Raw genomic sequence first — 16,529 nt, 5'->3', positions numbered from 1 at the left:
TATATTTTTTTTTTTAAAGAAATCCTAGTTAGAGCAATTAGTTCTAACATAACAAAACAACTCCAGTACATGAGACAGACTTTTCCTAAGAAAACATGTATTAAACAATACCAATTTAACCACACACAAAAAAGTCTTCTTTCATAATGTCCTAAAATATGCCTCTGAGCACTCCTGCCTCAGATAAGACAAGGTTTGGCCAATCTATTGAATATTAATACCCATGTTTGGGGAGGATAAAATATCCCTCTATGTAGTTCAGTGTGAAACTGGAGGTGTCTATACAATCAGTTGTCTTGGAGCCACGGTGACTGCATTTGATCTGCACATATGGAAAACATGAAGCCAATTTTATGGCCTCCAGCAGCTAGGTCTGCTCTTGGAAAAACTGGAGGTGGAAGAGAGTTAGGAAGAGTCTTGACAGTGTATCAGAGTGTCAAGAAAAAGAGAAAGTCACATTAGCATGTGAACCAGAGTCACCTAGCACCTATTTTTGATTAGAGATTAAATAATGGAATTGACAGACTCAAGATGAACTTGAAGTTGTGTTACACTGGCACCATAAATGAGAGAAGCTGACATGAATATCCCTTCTTGAGTATATTTGGGAAACCTGATTTCTCTAACGCAAAACAAAACAAAACAACAAAACAAAACTCAAGTCTGCTATCTAGCATAGCATCTTTATTACCATAACCTATTTTCTTATAAGAGGAAGCATTAGAGTTTCCAAGAGTAGATACTTAATGAAACAACACATCTTAATTCCAAATATAAGACAAGATTTAAAAGATTACTATTTAATTCTTGCTCCTTTGTCTGGGAAGATTCTTTTTTTTTTTCCTCGAAAGATAATTCTTAAATTATAAGCTGCTGTAACAGTTATTTACAAATCACTTATTTCAGCTGCATATGAAACCAAGTATTAAATGTATCCACAAAGAGCACTTCCTAGTCCTTGCTGTACATTCATCACCTCGAGAGAGTTTTCAAAGAAGAGATTCCTCAGATCATATTGAATGAGAAAGCTTAGGGTTGGGAACCAGGAACAGGTATTTCAAAAAGTTAAATAATTCATTAAAATATACACCTGGGCATCGTGGGAAAAGAGAAGATTCAGTGCTCAAATCTATGTTTCTGCCCAGAGGAGCATATGACCTCATATCCGCTCCTCTGTAGTCCTCTGTTTTTCACTTTTAGACCAAGTTTCCATCTTGTAATATATACTCCTCCATCATCACTTTTGGAGCATGTGATGCACAAGGTGCTGATGCTTCCTTTCAAGCACTGAAGGGCTCTGGTTCCTATGGGATTCTGAGAATCCATGGTCTGAGGGATCTTAGATTCTGCTGGGTTTCTCCCTGGAAAAGTCCCCTTCTCTTTTGCAAGTACTTTAAGGGAAGAGTTGTAAGGAAGTTTCTGGTGAATGAAATCTGTTTACCAAAGTTAACTACTATGACCTCTTTATTATTTGCATCGAGTAGGAGTTGGACCACAAAGTGCTGAAGAATTGGTGCTTTCAAGTTGTGGTGCTGGAGAATACTCTTGAGAGTCCCTTGGACAGTAGGAAGATCAAACCGGTCAATCCTAAAGGAAATCAAACCTGAATATTCATTGGAAGGACTGATGTTGAAGTTGAAGCTCCAATACTTTGGCCACCAGATGGGAAGAACTGCATTGGAAAAGATCTGATGCTGGGAAAGATTGAAGGTGAGAGGAGGAAGCAGGTGGCAGAGGATGATATGGTTAGATAGCATCACTGGCTGAATGGACATGAATTTCAGCAAACTCCAGGAGATAATGAAGGACAGAGGAGCCTGGCATGCTGCAAGTACATGGGTTGCAAAGAGTCGGACATGACTTAGTGACTGAACAACAACAATAATGCTTTCTCTGGGTACTATTAAATGACTAATTCCCAAAATCTAAGAGTAACTTTCTGTCAACATGCTTGTTGAGAGACTCTTCCCTGTTTCTGCATGTTTTATATCCATTTTTTGGTTGTTGCTCTATACTGTAATTTCCCAAGCTGTTTGTACAGCAAACAGCATTAAACGATGGAGATCCTGTCTTTCTCAGGGGACAGAGGCAGATTTGTCTCCTGGTCAGAATAATAAAGATAACATCTCCCCTCCAGGTAAAGGTCAGGAAGTTTCAACTCTTCATGAAATCAGGGGGTTTTGAAGCTTTGTATTTCTCAGCTGTGGTGCAAGCACTCTCTGAGTACAACCCCATAGGTCACCCCACATTGACCTTGGGGGAGCTGGGACCAAGAAGAACAAATGGGAGAGTCTAGCCCTTGCTTTCTCCTGTGCCATGAGTCATAAAGTTATTTTTTTCTGAGTTAGAAGTCTTGTGAACCAGGACCTATGAAACAGTCACAGGCCAGCTTGTTCATGTAATAGGGCAAACTCACAGCCTTTCACAGCTTTTAGGAGTGCTTATTAAGTCCCTGGACTCTCTTAGACACCATGTCACTGAGTCCCACTTCTACTACTTACTTGCAGCAAGATTCACCAGCTATACCACCTACCAGCTGTGTCACTAATGATGGCACTTTGTAGCCATGGGACCTTGGCACTAACAACAGCGCTAACAACAAGAACCACAGCAATAGTAACAAATAGCATCATAGTGGTAACTTACAGAAGCTAGTATTTGTCAATTGTCCTTTAGACACTGCGTGGAGTGCTTTATATGACTTACCTCATTCAATCATGGATGCCATATAAACTAAGAATATCAAACGCTATCAAAATTTTCTCTCACAGTGTTATTACAAAGATCAAAAGGAAATACTGATAGTGAAGTACATTGGGAGCAGTACACAGAAACCTACAAACACATCTATTTTCTTCTCTTTATTCACCTGTATCTCACACTAGGCCCTTTTATCTCCTTCTTTGCACGTGCTATGTCATCTGTCTGAAACACTTTTCCCTTTCTTCTTCTTCAGGCTCCTCTTGGTCTTGCGTGATTCAGCTCAAAGGAGCATTGTCAGGGGAACAGATTTTCTCCTTGAAATGTGTTTCTTTTGTGAGCCAAGACACACAGTCTTTCGGCCTCCTGGGTGGAGGTGAGTGCCCACCCTTTTTTCCAACCCTATTTTTCACTTGCCTTCAGGAATGGCAGAGGGACTTAACTTTGTGGTAAGAGGAAAATTGCACATTCATATTCCTCTCCAGGCTCTCTATGAAGCTAGTCACCTATTTTCTTTTCTGTCTGGTGAGCCATCCTTGGGAGCATTGCCCCATGCCCCAGCCAGGGGAGCTGAACCAGCTGCAGTCTGGGTCCTGTGTCAGAGACCAAGGAACCCAAATGGGTTCATTTGGGCAGGCCAACAGGGCAGGGGGCTGGGAGAAATCCATCATGGTCCTCAGTCTAAGTCACACTCTCCAATCGTGCTTTACTGTAATGAAGTTGACAAGTTCTATGCTATCTCATTTCCTAGATTTACTTCTCAATTGGTTTGCAAGCCAAAGGGGAGAAGGGAATTAATAACAGGAATTTCCTGGAAAGAAAATAAAAAAGTCCATCCCAGCTTCCCCAACTTCCCTCAGGAATATTCTTAGAGAACAATTCCGGCACTCGTGGTCCTGTTCACCTGCTTGATTTTTCATGCAAGTGAGCCAATTGGTGTCTGTATACTCAGTACGGGCAGTATCTGCTGCATAGGACTTGACACTGTGTGCCTAGTGTTTTGAGGATGTAGTAGGGACTCAGTAAATGAAAGAGATTCTCTTAGCTCATTCTTAGTTCATCTTTGGAGCCAGTAACATTGCAGTGTCTGCACTATTCAAGATGAGGAATGATACTTGATTGTTCAGTCACTAAGTTGTGTCCAATTCTTTGTGACCCCATGAACTGCAGCACATCAGGCTTCCCTGACCTTCACTGTCTCCGGGAGTTTGGTTAAACTCATGTCCACTGAGTCAATGATGCTATCCACCATCTCATCCTCTGTTCCCCTCTTCTCCTTATAGGTCTGCACCTACAGAACACAACAAGATGATCATATTTAGCTTGTGGTCCTATTCCACAAATGGTAAGTCATTAGGATGAGAATTCAGAATGTCAAAGTCCCTGGCTTCCAAGCCATGCCAGCATACTCAAAAAAATTAAACTCAATCCTTTGCCACCGATATTTCATTTTGTATCAAAGGATTTTACAGCCATATAAAACAAAACAAAACATGACAACAAGGAGCAATTCTTGTCTCTCCAAGAACATCATTACCCACCAAAACACTGAGGACATGGACAAAGGAAAGTACACTCCATTTGTCCTGACAGTTTGCAGTGATCACATGTCCTGCCTTCTGGTTTCTTCCTTCAAAGGCTAGAGCTACGCTTTTACACAAGTTACTAAAAATATGAAAGCGAGCCTTGGTGCTCAGACCTTTACACTATGTGTATCCTTCAACTTGGAAGAATAAGACTCCTAAAGTTATAGGATAATTTGTGATTACAGTTTCTAAGTTACACTTTTGACAGTGTAAATCTTAATTTTAAGCTACTGTTTATTAAGTTTTTCACCTATAGCATCTCACTTAATCCTTGAACCAAGGGAGGGAGGTAATCTCAACATTTTACAGATAGGGGAATGGAGCTTTGATAACTCGTCCAAATTCAGGTAGTCACTAGAGGGGCCAGGATTAAAATTGCTTTGCTGATGGCTAATGTCTGAAGAGTGATCCAACCCATGTGCAACCTCTCAGGATATATATTGGTAGATGTCTTGAATTTGTTGAATGAGAAACTTTAAAAAATTCCAGCTAACATCAATCACAGGTGATATTCGTCCAAAAAAGTGAGATCACATAGGATAGTAGTAGGTAAGAGTACAGGTTCTGTAATCTGATATCCCTGTGTCTGAATGACCTAAGACGCATAACTTCTTCTCAGGAAAAAGAAGTTGTTTCCATTCTAAAAATGAGAACAACAGTAGCATCTCCTTTATAGGATTTCTTTAAGGGCAATGAAGAATTTAGAAAAATGACTGGTCCCCAGAAAGTTATCAACAGATGTTAGAAATTAACTGTGGGCTTTAAATGAAGAAATTCCACTGTAATTCTAGTGGTTTCTATATAATTGTTCCTACAGATGCATTTTTTTAAACAATATCTCATCTGGTTAAAAAAAAAAAAAAAACAGACTTAATAAGATTAAGATTGTAAAAGAGAAGACAAGAGATTTCATGGAATTTTATATAGACCATTATCTCAAATTTCAGACTAACTGAACCCTTCACTGATGTACAGAGAAACCATGATATCCAAGCTCCCAACTTCCCAAATGGTAATCTTGGAATGTTACTATAGATTCTAGAAACTGTACTTATTTCTAGCATTGTAATCTGAAGAGCAAACAGCTCCTAACCTTGTTGATCAGCTGCTGTGGAGTGTTGAAACTGGCCATGGAGAAGGAGAGAAAAAACTTTTCTTAAAGACTCAAAAAAAAAAAAATATTCTGACACATGGAGGCTAGCACACTTGTTATTCCACCAGATTTCTCCACACCTGCATGCATATAACACATCCTTTTAAAAATTCACTAACAACATTTGAAATTGGATTCATTTTAACAGGGAAAAAAATTACTAAGAAAACTGCTAGTTACCAATGGCCAAGAAGGAAGACTTTTCCATACAAGGAACAATTTTTGGAGTTCTGTGAAAAGCTAAATTTGTCCTCCTTCTTCTTTTATTTATATTACAGATATTTTGCAAGTTCCATAAGACTCCATCCCACACAAGACAGTGAATCAAGTGTCAGAGAAGACTGAATTTCCCCAGTATTTCACAGTTACCAAAACACCTGTGCTAAATACTTTTCTGTGTATCAGCTGTGAAAACTCACTGTTCAATAGCCCTCCAAATTTCTCATTTATTACCCATGGTGGGGGGACCTGGGTGCCTCACAATGGTTTATCATTAAATGCTTGGAAGAACAGTATTTCAAGAGCTTCATAATAGATTTTTAAAAAAGAAAAAAAAGGACCAGCACATTTCACCTATGCTTCTTAAAGACACTGGCTTCTACCTCTTCTGAGATGCTGCCTTATCTGGAAATTAATTAAGCAGAAACTAGATGGGCACAAATACCCTAACATTCTGAGGCTTAATTAGCAAATGCTTTTTAACTTCACAACAGGTCTTAGCCTTGTTGGTTACTTTGTTTCTTAAGAGAGGAGAAAGCCAAGCCATATTATTCTCTCCTTCCTTTCACAGAGGAAACAAGCATGGAAATTTAAAAATAGATCAAGGGATGCTCAAGGGCAGCTCCCTAGCAACCCAGGCTGCATTGCTGGTATGCTAACAGGAGTGGCCAGCATTTTGCCAGGTATGTAGGCAAGCCACTCCTACGATAGCAAAGCCTAGGAGGGAACATCAATGTGTGCAGCCAGGAAGAGGACACACACAGGTGCCAGATATTCCTGCAAGTTGTAGGCAATCTGATCAGGACAGAGGCCAGTGACTGTACTGGGCAAGTTTGTGAACTGCATTCCCTAGAGAGGCTTCCTGTCCATCCTTGGGGGGAGTCAGGCAGAGAGGCTGAAGGTGGGAGGACTCCTGGTCATCAAAGTCCCACGAGAAATCATTTCTGAAAGATTGCTATTGGACAGTCAAAAATCATGGCTCTGACTTTTCTTTATTAAATAACAAGGGAGAAAATGAAAAGATGGAATGTTTATTGATAGTCTTTGTGCCTGATGCCGTACAGCTTGTTTTTTGAGGCTCTGATGTGAAGGGGAAAAAAAAAAAATCTCTGCATGTCATATAGCTGCAGAGTACAGGCGCCCTGGTGCGCACTGTGAAAATATCATAGAAAAATATGACATCAAATTGTCTGCCTACGATGATACCATTTCTTATTAAAATAAAAAGAAGAAAAGATCTAGAGACTAACAATGCTTTCCCTTTTCTCACTCAGACTTCACATAAAGAAAGTTACCTGGATTTTCAAGATGTTAAACATGTCCTTGTGTCAAAAATGGACTAATTAAGCATTCAATGCCAGCCCCTTAACCACGCGTGCTTCCCACCCGCCCCCCCACCACCTTTTTTTTTTTTTTGGCTTCCTTGTTCAAAATGCCTTTTGAAGGAAAATGTCAAGCAAATTATTTTTATTCAAAATATTTTTTATTTCTTCCTTCCTCCTTCCCTCCCTCTCTTCTCTTTAAGGCAGCAGTCTCAAAGGTTTGGCCATTCACTTTTTTTCATACAAATATTTTTCTCTCTTTGCTTTAAAAAAAAAATCAGGCAAACTATGGCAATAAAAAGGTAGAAAGAGGAATACAATGAACTTTTTCATGTTTCTCAACAAAATTAAGGACCAAAATCTTAGAAAGGCTGTTGAAGTTCATTCCTTTTCCACACACTAAGAGAATCATTCCCCAGAATACGGTACCTATCTTTCCCAAGCATGTCTTTATACCTTCATTCTATAGGCACCAATAGTCTGTCAAGTTTACAAAATTTTTTTATGTATTGTTATATTGTACAATTTTGTTTAAAAGAAAAAACCTCCAATTGCATTTTTGCAATTTATCCATGTTAGTACATTTGTTTTCATTTCATATACTATATACTTAGATGAATAAAATACAAATTGTATACTCTTTTCAACTATGACACTCAGTTTCCAGTTTCCGTACAATTATAAGCAATGCTGGTGCTACCATTCTTGATCGTATGTAAAGATAAATTCTTATCTGCTCAGAACAAATAGGTCCAAGACATGTTGTCACTTCTTTGTACAGTCTATGCAAGCTATGATGTTGCCTTAAAAATTTTTTTTAATGTATTACACTCTTATGAGGTATGACTACTGTGCTCTGTGTTTTATATAATATACCTCTCATTGTAACAATCTGAAGTAAGCAATTTTATCTCCATTTGACAGAAACAGAAACTGGGGTTTGGAGAATAGAAGCAACTGGGATACACAGAGCTGGCTTGATCTTCAAACACAGAGCTGTCTGACTCTAGAAGCTATGCTTTACGCGACCATCTTCTGCTACTGCCCATGCACAGAACTCTCATTCCACTGGCCTCTCAAGCTCTTAAATGGAGCAGTCTTCACAAAAGAAAGTGGTTGATCATGAATCCAAGAAATTCTTACTTAAATATACATTATATATATTTAAAACTGCATCAAATTATATACAGTATAAACTTACAAAAATAGAAAATGGTGAGATAAGCATGAAATGTCATATTATTATATATATGCTGTTTCTCAAATATATTGAGAGTAGTCATTATTATTTTTATCTATATTGAATATATTAGTATTATTTTGACAAACAGGCATTGTATTTTTTTAATGTTTGATTAGAATTTGGAGAATGAGGAGACAGTTATATTTGGATGTTAGGAAAACAAAGGCTTTGTTTGTGGATTGACTCCTTTAATACTTTTTCTATTTGTTGTTTGTTCCTGTATTTGAGTCTCGAAGTACAGGAATATTATTATCATCCTGGGCTTCCCAGGTGGCTCTAGTGGTAAAGAACCCGCCTGCCAATGTAGGAGACATAAAAGATGCAGGTTTGATCCCTCAGTCCGGAAGATACCCTGGAGGAGAGAATGGCAACCAATTTCAGTGTTCTTGCCTGGAGAATCTCATGGACAGAAGAACCTGGCAGGCTACAGTCCTCGACGGGGCAGAGTGAGACACAACTGAAGTGACTTGGCACACGTCATCATGGTGTTTTTTAGTATATATTCTAGTGAGGGCAAAGTGAATATGCAGTTTGTGTTACAGTGATTCACAGGTCTAGTTTCAAGTTCAGTTTTGTTTTGTTTTTTAATTCCTAACATGTGTTCTTAATCATTGTCATTGATAAAAAGGAAACCTCACAGGTCACTGACTGTGCTTACTAAATCATGATATTCATTTTTCAATCTCATCCACCAATTATGTAAGGGTAATTTTTTGGCTTAAGTGTAGCTCATAAATTTCAGTCTTCTTTAATGTCATTCAGCTATTCCTGCAAACTAGCAATAAAGTGTTATTTTTATTAAAATGTAAAGATTAGTTAAAAATTCAACTTAAAAACACTATTTGGAGGGTTAAAATAGGTTTGAAAAAAGGCTATTTCCAAATTTTCAAGTGCTCAGACATGAGTGTTTTGGGTTGTATTCTGTTTGTTTTTAATGTGACATGCATTGTTTTTGGCAATGAAATTGCCTTTCAATGTAAAGTTTTCCAAACATTGTATTTTAAAATGCTTTTCCACAGCATAAGTTTTTAAAAATACGCACTTCTTTCACACTCATTGTGAAAATATTATCAGAGACTGTTTAAGTGTGCCTTTTTCAAATATATACTTACTAATTAGCACACTAACATGTAACTCATCTTTGAGTTCAATAATACTTTTAAGAACTTTGACAAGAGAGAATCTGAGAATCTCTATAAGGGACAAAAGTCTTTATAATCAATCTCCATTTCATTGTATGGTAGACAAAGACTCATCTTTAATAGTTTTGCTTTTATAAAATTAGCTGTATTGTTGATAACCTGTATTAAAATAGGAATTTTTCGTTTACCCCTCAATGAGCTGGTGTATGAACTTCATATCTGATGCCTTTTCCACAATCTTAATCTGGTAATCTTTTCTATTCTAGTCAACAAGGCTAGCCATCAATATTCCACTTACTGAAATAATCCTATAGTTTTCTGCAAAACATAATTTGTATTAGAGAAGCTGTGCAATAGAAAAATAACTTCATGGGAACACCTTTCTTTATATTGACTTAAAAATATTATATTTGTATATATTGTGGAATGAAAAATTAGGTAATTACATTATTTGAAAAAATTATAAATCTGAATATTTATTCAACTGCATAGATAAATTCCACATTCCATAATTCAAAATGATGGTTGTATCTCCAACTATTTATTCATATTTTCTATGCATTTTACAGTATTTATTAACAAATATATTTCAGTTTGTGTTCTATATTATTTTTTTATGTTATTTCAGTTATTTCTGCAGTAGCAGAAAGAACAAATATGTGGCTTTTTAATTCTTGCTATTAAGAAACCTTAAAATAGACTCCTACATATAATCATTAAGTATAATACAATTTTGTTAAGTACTGGAATAAGCACTGTGTGCCTTTTAATATCCTGGAAACAACTCTATAGAGTTTGCCTTCAAGTTCCACATGGTTAGTTTTTAAATGTCTTGTTAATTGTGATGGCTTCATTCTACATTAGCTAATGTTTCAAGGCACAGCCCACACTTGGTGCAAAGTTGATCCTAGACAAAAATAAATATAAATCCTTACATCAGATATTATTCTTGATAAATTCAATTTGTGGGCACCAATTTTTCAGTCAAATGTGATTAGATGGTCATTACTGGCGTGTTTGTATTTTACCTCATTTTGCGGCTTTTGAAGATGATGTTCTAAAACAGGAAGTGTCGGTTCTTTCATTTTCAATTGCTCACTTATGTTTCTATCATTAGTGTTTTGCTATCATCAATCTGCAGTTTCTTTGTAAGAATCTGTTTAGTTAAAAATTGGCAATATATTCTGCAAATCCATTTAACAAAGCATATGCAAAAAGCAATAATATGTCTCAATATGTTCAAGGAAGAAAAAGGAGTGGGGGGCCTCTGTCAACAGCCCATTATGTAGGTTTCCCACTCTGCCCCATGGATATATCATAGCAATTTTTATATAAAGTTATTAAAGTTAATTCCATGTCTAATGTTCATCGAAAAAGAAAACATAATGTCTAATATTTCTTTTCTATAACTTGGGATAAATGCAGCCACCTTTATATGTCAATTATATTATCCCATACCTAGCTTAAGGGGCTCAAACCCAGGGTGAAGTTTACTCATTCACTCATTCAACAAGTGTTTATTCATGCCAGGCATAATGTGAATCCCTGGGAATACTGAAGCATTAGATGAAAGAGGGTCCATTTCATGGAACTTACCATTTAAGCAGATGAAAAGACAATTAAGTTAAAAGGCATGTATATACATATATATATATATGCGTAATATATTATAATTAGTGACCTGATGGAAATGAACATGAGTGTGAGTACAGATACAATTTAGATGATGAGATCAAAGAAGATGTCTTTGAGGAGACTTGTAAGATGAGAAGATAATATTGGGAAGAGTTGGAAGAACACGACTCTAACAGCTAATATAGTTAGATCAAACTAGGAAAGGGAAGGAGCTTCACTGGTGGCTCAGACAATAAAGAATCTGCCTGCAGCACAAGAGACCAGGATTAGATCCCTGAGTTGGGAAGATCTCCTAGAGAAAGGAATGGCTACCCACTCCAGCATTCTTACCTGAAGAATTCCAAGGAGAGAGAAGCCTGGGGGGCTACAATCCATTGGGTTGAAAAGAGTTGGAAAAAGGGATCAATTGTAAAAAGTGGAAAAAGCTGGGGAAAAAGAGATCAGTTGGAAAAATTGTCAAGATCAATGTTTCTAAAGATACAACTTTAGGTGTAGTGAGGCATTAGAACAATGGAACATCTATCTGCAAGCCAGTGGCTGGATCCAAGGAGGGCAGCAAGAGGTGTCTGCAGTGAGGGCAGTGGGGACCCTCTTGTAACACCATTGAAACTAAAAGGAAAAATGAAATCCAGATGCCATGCAATTGCTGTAAAAACTATTTCAGAAGCCCTATAAGAAAAGCCTGGGACCTTCTAAAACACTTGTGGTAGCTTTAGTGGGGATGAGTGCATGCTCTATCATTCAGTTGTGTCCGACTCTTTGCGATCCCATGGATTGCAGCTCCTCAGCCCCCAACCCAGGCTCCTCTATCTATGAGATTTCTCAGACAAGAATACTGAAGTGGGTTGCCATTTACTACTTCAGGGTATCTTCCCAACCCAGAGATCAAACTTGCGTCTCCTGCACTTCCTGCATTGGCTGGTGGATTCTTTACCACTGAGCCACCTGGGAAGCCCCTTCGGTGAGGATAAAGAGGTCTAATGAGATAGCAAAAGTGGGTAGGGATAAATGGAAAATAATAAAAAGTAAAGTGAAAGGTTATAAGCAATAGTTATTTCCTATTTATTGACATCAGAACAGACAAGACATTGTCCTGGATGTTTGACAAAGTTGGGTTTAAATGCCAACTCTGCCACTTGCTACCTGGATTATCCTGAGAAATTTTCTTCATCTCTCTTGAGTGTCAGTTTAATATATCTACAAAATATGAATAAAGACAGCGTCTGCCCACATAGGTTGGGTGGTATATGTGTGATTAGTTAATGCATGTGGTACTTAACACAATGTTTGGTGCTTATAAGGACTTGATAAATTTTAGCTATCTGAATTCTTCTTTCATGGGAATACAAAATACTTTTTGTCACTTGGAAACCTAAGAGACAGCAGGCATCAGAGTACAGGGATCCATTCTTTCAGTGTTAGCAATCTTATTCTGCAAGTAAGAAGACATTGTTTTACCGATTGAGTCATCCCTTTTGGAAGTAGAATATTGTAATCACAGAACAAAAAGTACCAAGTCACTGGGGGAAAAAGAACACCCACAGCTACCATTTATAGTTTGTTAAAGGAACTGCTGCCCTCATTTACAAATACATTAATAAATAGTTAATGAAATTTCTCTTTTATTTGGTGACGTTGTATTCCATTGACCTTTCCCAGCTTTAGGAATGACAGTGCTAAAAACAATGTGTTTCAAAGGCAATAAAGGGGTGAAGAATGGGCATGGGTTATAAATAAGCACATACACAGATGGTTTAATTTTAGAGAAATGGGACTCTCCTTAACTAGACTTTCTCTCTCTTGCCAACTAACATGCCCCAAAATCTACTACTGGATCTCATCATTTCATCTATTCTTTAACAATTTACCATCTTTTTAAAAAAAATTTTTTTAAAGAGACATAATAGAGTGTTCAGCCAAAACTTTAATAAATGGAAATTTACTGATCATCTTGTTGGCTTAGAAAAACATAACATGACCTCATAGAAATGGGAAAGATGAGCAGAGAGGTGCCAGGAAGCGCAAGAGATATTATGAGGGAACATATTTCTGATTGTATCCACCTTTCCATTTGGGAAAACATAAGAAGGCTGCCAGCAATGACTTATATTTTGGATACCCAAAACCATTTACCTCAGTTTCTTCTCAAGAAGAAATACTACCTAGAACATCTATTAAAGTAGACCACAGTCCCCATAGGCCCCAATGTTGCATCCCCTTGAACAGAGCAACTTGAAATTTTCTTGGACATTTATTTATATAGAATTTAAATAATGATAAACTGTTTTACAAAATGACTTATTCTTTTGCTTTGACCTTCTGAGACTCTAGCTTGAACAGGATACTGCCCTCCCCTTTTATAACAAGGTGGAAAGCATATTACAATTTTATTTAAAAGTAACATTTGTCAGTTCATAAAACATTTGTCAGTTCACACACACACACAAAAATAATAAGCAAAGTACACTTCTATGCTATAAGTACTTACTGTGGCAGCTATGCGTCCTCACTTAAGACAATTTGTGGGCTTACAGAAAAGACCATCTTTTGTGAAAACTACACACCCAGTGGACAACATTCAGAATAACCTATTAATTTTTAAAATCACTAATGCACAGTTGTAGACTTTTCTTTTGGTAGTAATAGTAAAGCAGAATTAGAGGCACTAGCATTATACATTTCAAGAACTTTTATTTCAAGAGTTCTAGGTGAGATTGGTCCTATTATTACTAATACTTTAATATTAAACAAACTGGCTCCAGGGTCTGATGAGGTAGAGGAAGCACACTCCACCCTACCGGTCACACTGTATATATTCTCAACACAGCTGTACACAATTTGTGTATATGTGTATGTGTGTTAGTCGCTCAGTCGTGTCTGACTCTTTGCAACCCCATGGACTGCAGCCTGCTAGGCTCCCTGTCCATGGGATTTCCCAGGCAATAACAGTGAAGTGGGGTGCCATGTCCTCCTGCAGGCAATCTCCCCAAGCCAGGGATTGAACCCAGTTCTCCTGCATTACAGTCAGATTCTTCACTATCTCAGCTGCCCAGGAAGCCCTGTACAACCTCTATATAGCTACAAAACCTGATAGCATACAAGGAGCAACTAACTGAAGACTCAGAAAAATAAAGAGCGGCAAGCAGATTGGGGAAGAACACAAGAATTCATTAATACTCCTGAACTGGCAATGAGCTTACTGACAATTTTTCCTTTTCTTTCAACCTAACCGATCTCAATGTAATCTGAGAACTAAAAGTGGTAACTGAGTTCCTTCTCATTTTGCTCGAAGAGTAGAAAGAATTTCCAAACACTCAGAGAGAGGGCAGAAAGGATCTTTTTTTTTTTTTTTGCTTTTACTGTTTCTTCATTTCTTCACGCTGCTGAAGCCCCCAGGAAATCCTGCACTAGCAGCAGGAGTGGAAGACAGGGACCCTGCCGGAGACAAAACTCAAAGAGAGGAACATGTTTCTCTCTATTTTATGAAATTATAGTTCCAAGAGACTGGGGAGAAGGTTCCCTCTCTCTCTCTCTTTCCTATTGCAACTTGGTCTCGGATGTAGACACAATCACAGCAGTGCACACCAAGGTTGGACACTGGGTTGCTAAAGCCCCAGCATTCTGGATGGAGAACTGAAAAGGAGCACTCCAGAGAACTGCTAAATACAGGGGAGATCAAATGAAAGTAGTTTAGGATAATAGCCCCATGAACTTTGTTATGAACTGTATGGATTTGATTTTAACCAGCACATTGAATAATTTTGGAGCTGAATGAATAGATCACTGCCCAGATCCCAGACTGGTCACTATGTGGCACACATGTGGAACAGATCTGAATAGCACTACAAAGGATTTGAACACTGAACTGACACTGTGGCTACAGCCCAAAGAAGGCACATTATGACTTGCAAGTTGAATCTAAACTGGTCAAACAAAAGTGTAAACATTCTCCTTATACTTTAACAGACTCAAAATTTCATAATATTCAAAATGTCCAGGACTCAAAAAACTCTCAACTTATATGGGAAAAGACAATTAACAGATATTGATGCTCAGATGAGAAAAATGTCACAATTATCTGATAAAGAATTTAAAACATAAAACTGCTTTAATGAACAACTGCAAATACACTTAAAGCAAACAGAAAAACAGAAAGTCTCCTCAGAGAAAAAGATAATACAAAAAAAGAATTAATTAGACTAATGAACTTAAAAAAATATAATCAATGAAATTATAAACTCACTGGATGGGCTCATTAGCAAAATAGAGATAACAGAGCATTCAGTGAATTTGAATATAGAACAATAGAAATCATCCAATCTGTACAACAAAAAGAAAAAAAAAAGGAGCGTCTTAGGGACTTGTGGGACAATAACAGAATGTCTATTATTGTCTCTCATAGAAGAGAAAGAATGAAGTACCAAGAACATTTTGAAGAAATAATAGCTAGAAACTTTTCAAGTTGGTGAAATACATAAATCTACAGATATAAGAAGTTCAACAAATCTCAGACAAGAAAAAAAAAAAAAATCAATGCCTCAAAACATAATTGCTAAAAACAAAAGACAAAAAGAAAATCCACAAAACAAACAAAAACATGGAAAAACAACATATTCCCTATGAGAGAAAAATTATTTGAATGATAGTAGATTTCTTTTCAGAAACCATGGGACCAGAACAAAGTTTCACAGCAATTTTAAAGTGCTGAATGAAAAATACTGTGAACCTAGAGATTTACACCATGAAAATATCCTTCAGAAATGAAGAGCAAAACAAAACAAAGCTTTATCAGACGAAGGAAAACTAAAGAATCCATTGCCAGCAAATTTGCTCTGAAGTTGAGCAAATAATATTGGAAAGACAGAGTGACTTGATTTTAATCACTGGATGATTCTCTTTCTTTTCTTCTCAGTTATATTTCACCCTTTCAATAAGCATTAATTTATACCTCTGGAGCTCAGTAAACACTAATCTGACATGGTAGAGGCCAGTGACCTGCATTTATTCCTCAGGTGGAACTTTCAGTCAATAACATATATAGATATATGCCATTTATACCTGTATAAATATAGATATAAGTATTTATATAGGCATGTAAAACTGAATGGACTTTTTAAAAATGATAATCAATTTTGAGTTTCTTATAATAACAAAAAAATTAGAGAAGATTTTTTGGAATAATTATCAAAGAGAAGGATTTGAATACATTTAGGGGCTTCCCTGGGTCGCACAGAGTTGGACACGACTGAAGTGACTTAGCAGCAGCAGCAGCAGCAGCAGCTGGTGGCTCAGTTGGTAAAGAATCTCCCTGCAAGGCAGGAGTCTGCTTGCAATGCAGGAAACATGGGTTCAAGCCCTGTGTCAGGAAGATCCTCTGAAGAAGGAAATGGCAACCCACTCTAGTATTCTTGACTGGAGAATCCCATGGACAGAGGAGCCTGGTGGGCTACAGTCCATGGGGTTGCAAGAATCAGACATGACTAAACCACCACCAGGGGAATATAAAAAAAGTAGTACTTTTCAGGAATG

The 16,529-nt window shown here is 37.3% G+C and overlaps 1 long non-coding RNA gene across 1 annotated transcript in view; it reads right to left on the bottom strand.

Annotated features, from left to right (window-relative positions):
• Nucleotides 1-1,692: 1,692 nt before the first annotated feature.
• Nucleotides 1,693-16,529, bottom strand: part of LOC147369858 (uncharacterized) — a 190,782-nt gene continuing 175,945 nt past the window's right edge. The window contains exon 3 of the long non-coding RNA XR_015168000.1: nt 1,693-3,991. This is a non-coding gene — a long non-coding RNA (uncharacterized LOC147369858). The remainder of the gene's footprint in view (nt 3,992-16,529) is intronic.

Source organism: Bos grunniens, chromosome 7 (assembly GCF_055505025.1).
Source record: "Bos grunniens cultivar Pamir isolate PY7600 chromosome 7, Bosgru_T2T1.0, whole genome shotgun sequence".
In the NCBI taxonomy this organism is placed as follows: Eukaryota; Metazoa; Chordata; class Mammalia; order Artiodactyla; family Bovidae; genus Bos; species Bos grunniens.
This window is presented reverse-complemented; position numbering and strand designations above follow the sequence as displayed.